Below are 6,000 nucleotides of genomic sequence, written 5' to 3'. Positions count from 1 at the left end.
TTCATGTCTTGGGGTTTTCCTGCGGCCCTAGGAGTAGTACATACAATGGAAGACTACCCTGGGCATATCAGAGCAGCAGCCCTGGGGCAGGGATGGAGACTGGGGTGGAACTAGTCATACGCTCAGGGGGAGGGGATGGGGCTTCTCTGGGGAAGGGAAAAGGGAACTAAGGGAACCTGCCATAGCCAGGAGAGAAGAAGAGTTTATGGGGAAGTAACTCTTTATGGGGAAGAATAGGCTGTCCATTCTCAGCACGCTGGAAGCAAGGGAAATGGGCCATCTACTATTCCTTCCTTTTTTTTTTGGAAAGGGGTCTAACACTGGCCTGGGCTGCAGTGCAATGGCGCGATCTCAGCTCACTGCAACCTTCGCCTCCTGGGTTCATGCAATTCTCCTGCCTCAGCCTCCCAAGTAACTGGGATTACAGGTGCCCACCACCAAACCCGGCTAATTTTTTGTATTTTTAGTAGTGATGGAGTTTCACCATGTTGGCCAGACTGGTCTCGAGCTCCCGACCTCAGGTGAATCTGCCCGCCTCCCAAAGTGCTGGGATTACAGGCATGAACCACTGTGCCCGGCTATTTCCTTCCCTCTTTACCCAAGGTGGGGGCTCGGAGGGGCTGCAGAGTTGGCTCTTGTGGACATCTTCAGACCCTGACATTACTGAGGGAGTTGTTGCCCTGTGTGCATCCTACAGCATTTCTGACCCTATGTCTCAATACTGTATTTTTATATGTGTGTGCGTGCACTGTGTGTGTGTGTGAGAGCGAGAGAGAGAGAGAGTGTGTGTGTGTGTGTGTGTCAGGGTTCTCCGTTTGTGTCTGTGTGTTTTAGTCCAGGGTAGTCTTTTGTGTGTGCCTTTATGCCAAGTGCTCCAGACGGTGATTTACAGGGGTAAAATGACCCCTGGTGGCCAAATCAGAGAACTGACCCAGATTCCTCAGGGATAGCCATGAAATCTGGTCCTTTCTCCATCTGCATGGAGATTGGAGTCTGGAGCCCGGCACTTACCTCCAGCCACTCTGGAAGAGGCCTAGTGATTAGCACCTGCTCCATCTCTCTTCATCTTCAGGGTTCAAGACCTGAGCCCTTCCTGTCCTGAGAGCACCGGCAGCACAAAACCTCGTAGTCCAAAATCTTAGCACTTTGCCCTATTCAAACAGAATCAAACACAATTTTTAAAGATTATTTGAGTACTTTTATAGGCAGGTATGTGAGTTCCAAAGTAATTACAACTCACGGGATGTATCACTTTCCAACATACCATATAATTTATTTATTCTAATTTTTATAGTTTATCATCTCTGCCACCCCGTCCTATATCCTAGGTAGAATGTAAGTTCCGTGGGGGCATGGATTTTTCTTCGATTCTCTGATGATCCCCAGCATCTAAAACAGTGCCTGGCACAGAGAAAGTGCTCAATAAATATTTGTTGAATGAAGGAACAGTCAGATCTCGCTGTGAAGTAGTTTACAATCTAGTGGGAACCATAGAACAAGTAAACAAAAACTATAATGCCAGGCAGAAAACACAAGAATGCAGGGTAAGGTATTGGCAGTTGGTTTAGTGGGCAATGAGAAGCCCACGGAGGCTCCTGAGTGAAATTTTGTTCACACTGACAGACTGTGTGGAATAAGCTGGAGGAAAATGATTGGTGGGGAGAGTCTAAGGAAAAGAAAGACTGGTCAGGGAGCCATTACAACAGCCGAGGACGGCTGGGCGCGGTGGCTCATGCCTGTAATCCCAGCACTTTGGGAGGCCAAGGCGGGCGGATCACTTGAGGTCGGGAGTTCAAGACCAGCCTGACCAACATGGAGAAACCCCGTCTCTACTAAAAACACAAAATCAGCCAGGCATGGTGGCGCATGCCTGTAATCCCAGCTACTAGGGAGGCTGAGGCAGGAGAATAGCTGGAACCTGGGAGGCGGAGGTTGCAGTGAGCCGAGATTGTACCATTGCACTCCAGCCTCGGCAACAAGAGCAAAATTCCCTCTGAAAAAATAAAAAAATTTAAAAAAAGCCGAGGACAAGTGTGACCATGGCCTGTGGAAGAGCTAGATGGCAACACATTGTCTTTGATGTGAAATCTCTGGTGTCAAAGCCCTGGTGGACTATTTTCCCCCATTCAGATATCCAAAGGCTTTCCATCTAGAGAACAGAGAGGCAGGAATAGATTAGGCCATTTTCATAGGGTTCACCAAGGCTGAGAGAGCAGTGTGAAGTCCAGAACCCTCACCTCATGCCCTGGAGCTGCTCCATTTAAGGTCTAGGAAAATCCAAAGACAGAGAAGAGGAAAATCTTAGATGGAAGGGAATGAGCATTAGCAGTTTTTTGTTGTTGTTTTTGTAATGGAGTATCATTCTTGTTGCCCAGACTGGAGTGCAGTGGCATGGTCTCGGTTCACTGCAACTTCCGCCTCCCAGGTTCCAACTATTCTCTTGCCTCAGCCTCCCAAGTGGCTGGGATTACAAGCGCCCACCACCGTGCCTGGCTAATTTTTGTATTTTTAGTAGAGACAGGGTTTCACCATGTTGACCAGGCTGGTCTTGAACTCCTGATCTCAGGTGATCCGCCCACCTTGGTCTCCCAAAGTGCTGGGATTACAGGCATGAGCCACTGCGCCCAGACTTTAAGCAGATTTTAAAAATACTCTTCTGTATGCCAAGATTTCAAGTTAGTGTTCAAGATGCATTATCTTCTTTATTATATTAAATAATATAATCTGAGTTAGAGACGATGTTCATCCCTTTTACAGAAGAAACACCCTGGAGAATCTGAGGTCTTAAGGTCACACAACCAGGAAGTGGCTGGATCTGTATCTGGCTCCCAAACTCCTGCTGTTTGCCGTACACCTCTCCTTCCTGGGACTTTCTTTTTTTTTTTTTTTTTTTTTTTGAGACGGAGTCCGGGTTTACGCCATTCTCCTGCCTCAGCCTCCCGAGTAGCTGGGACTACAGGTGCCCGCCACCTCGCCCGGCTAGTTTTTTGCATTTTTAGTAGAGACGGGGTTTCACCGTGTTAGCCAGGATGGTCTCGATCTCCTGACCTCGTGATCCGCCCGTCTCGGCCTCCCAAAGTGCTGGGATTACAGGCTTGAGCCACCGCGCCCGGCCCTTCCTGGGACTTTCTTTCCTGTTACAGATCACCCGGGTTTCCTTCCTTCTCCTCCCTTCCTCATGTAGCCACCTCTTTCAACTGCCTGGCTTGCCTTGAATCTGCTGCATCATCTTGGCCTTCCTCTTCCCAGTTCTTCCTCCATGCTGCTAATCCACTTGCCCTACAGCACACCCACCCCTTCACTCTCCGTTTGTCTCAGCCCCCTGTTTATTGAACACCATGTGGCTGCAGGGGTTGGGGGGGTTGAGAGCTGGCTCACTCAAGGTTCCAATTGTGTTGGACCCTAAAATACACCCCATCGAGGGCCCACACACAACCAAGATGCCTTAAGACTTCATGCACTTGGCCATGACTCCCTTCCCCCAGCTTGTGATGTACCCTACATCTCCAAGGCAGCACTCCTGACTGTCTACACTGAGCAGGGACCATTCTTTGGTTCGCCCTTCCTCAAAGTCTGTTTCCTCTGTAGGATGGTCCCTCCACATGGTGAGAGTAGCTGGGAAGAGTAACAACCATTAATTTAATTTAATTTTATTTTTTGAGACAAGGTCTTGCTCTGTCATCCATGCTGGAGTGCAGTGGTGCTATCTCGGGTCACTGCAACCTCCATCTCCCAAGTTCAAGTGATTCTCCTGCCTTAGCCTCCTGAGTAGCTGGGATTACAGGCGTGCGCCACCACAACCAGCTAATTTTCGTACTTGAAGTAGAGACGGGGTTTCACCATGTTGGCCAGGCTGGTTTTGAACTCCCGGCCTCATGTGATCCTCCTGCCTCTGCCTCCTAAAGTGCTGGGATTACAGGTGTGAGCTACCACACCCAGCCACAATCATTAATAGTAAAAGAAATTTAGGAGCGCCAGGGCAGAGGTAAGGGATACCAGAGGAGGGCAGAGATTCTTCCTTCTTGGTCCTCAACCATCTTGAGGATGGAATTCCCTCGAGGCTGCCATCTGGGGTCCCAAGGAAGAAATGGGGAAGGGAAGGTTAATTTCACACAGGAAGGCCCTGGACAAGCTCGGGTAATTCTCACCATGTTGTCCTTGACAGAGGAGCATGGAAAGTACTGGAAGGTGAACTTTCTCACTCAGGGTTTGGGAAATCCCAAAGGCTCCAGAACTTTGGAATCAAACAAATCTCGGCATAAATTTCAACTCTCTCACTTCTTGGCAATGTGGCTTCAACAGATTTCTTGACCTCTCTGAGCCTCTGTTTTCTCCCTTTTCTCTGTGAAATGGGGCTCATAATATCCACTTACCGGGTTATTGTGAGGGTCAAGGAGCCCACCTTTGAAAGGTACTCTAGGGGCCCCATAAGTGGGAACGCCTTCTTTCCAACATGAGCATGGGGAGGCAAGGCCATTGATAAACTCTGCCAGTAATGCCCAAGGCGAGTGTTTCCGGAAGACGTGAAGGGCTCCAGGTGAATCCTCACCCAGACAGAGCTCTGCCAGCAATCAGAACTAGGACCACGGGAGGTGGTGAAGAAGGCAGGCTGGGCAGGTTTCCACGGTGCTAGGTCAAGCAGGCAGTCTTTAGGGGCAGCGACTGGCCTGTTGCCCTCTGGAGGCACTCTCTCCCCACTAGGCCCACGTCCATCCCATAGACCAAGGAGGAGGTGGAAAAGTGCAAGACAGGGAGAAGCTGGCTGGAGAACCAAGCAATGGAGAAAGGGCAAGGGAGGAGGCTGGAGGGGAAGCGAGGGCCCAGGCAGGCACGGGGTGGGGCTGGGAGAGGGGCCCAGGGCAGGAGGGCGGGAGAAAGCCTGGGAGGGAAAGCGCGACCAGGGAGGGAGGAGGGACAGGGAAGGAGGCCGGCGGCGCTGACACAGCCTCGATGTGTGGAACGGGCTGGGGTTTGGCCCACAGGTCAGGCGTCTGGCAGTATTATGGGATGGAAAGGCCTTAGGAGACAGGGAGAGTATTATGGGCTGGAACAGCCTTAGGAGACTGGGGAATATTATGGGCTGGTGAGGCCCGGCTCCAACTGGAGGCGGGAGGAAGGGGTGCGGGGCGGGAAGGGGGGGTGGTGGTGGAAGGGAGTATTATGGGCTGGAGGCCTCCTGCGACCAGAGGCAAGAGTATTATGGGCTGGCAAGGCCTTCGGTGGCCAGAGGGGGGAGCAGCGGGGGATGGCACCGGCTGCATGTGACTGAGGGGGGGCCAAGTTGGGGGGGTAGTGAGTGGGGGTGGGGGAGCTTATTATGGGATAGCTCTTTGTACCTACTGCGGGGACTGCTTCTCCAGAAGATATTATGGGATGTCGTGTGTGGGAGGGGGAGTGGGGCTGGGGGGATTATTATGGGATGGTGGTGCAGAATGGGGAGGGCCTGAGGAGCTCTTCTCCAGCCCCCCCCACACCTCCTCAACCCTTACTCGCCTACCATCCTTTCTAAGGTCACCCTCCTCTCTCAAACGCCCCAAGGGGAACACCTGAAACCCATCTCCCTACACACACAGAGTTTGGGCACCTCAACCCATCCCAGGCATCTCCCCTAACTAGCGGACACCTCCGGGGTGCTGAGGGGAAAAGTAGCCCCTGGCGAATGGGGAGAAAGCCCTAAAGCAGAGTGGTGGTGGTCAGTGGATCACACCTCCCACCTGCACAACGGCCTCCTCTGCACCCTAGCCCCTTATACCACCCTCCTTCCCCGTCTCCCTGCATCCCACAAAGTGGGGGCCCTGGATCCTTCTCCCCTCCCCCCTCCCCTCCATTTCCTCTCCAGCTCCCTCCACAGCCGTAACCAGTAAAACAGGCGGCCAGCTATTATGGGATGGCTGCTCCCAGCAGCTCTGCAGGGAGGGGGCGGTCACCGCGGAATGTCTCTTGTGGGTGGCTATTATGGGATGGCCGCCTCTCTTTTTTGGGGGGGGTAAGGCTAGCGAG

The sequence above is a fragment of the Piliocolobus tephrosceles genome, chromosome 10 (genome assembly GCF_002776525.5).
Source record: "Piliocolobus tephrosceles isolate RC106 chromosome 10, ASM277652v3, whole genome shotgun sequence".
Classification (NCBI taxonomy): Eukaryota; Metazoa; Chordata; class Mammalia; order Primates; family Cercopithecidae; genus Piliocolobus; species Piliocolobus tephrosceles.
Note: the sequence above shows the minus strand (reverse complement) of the source record.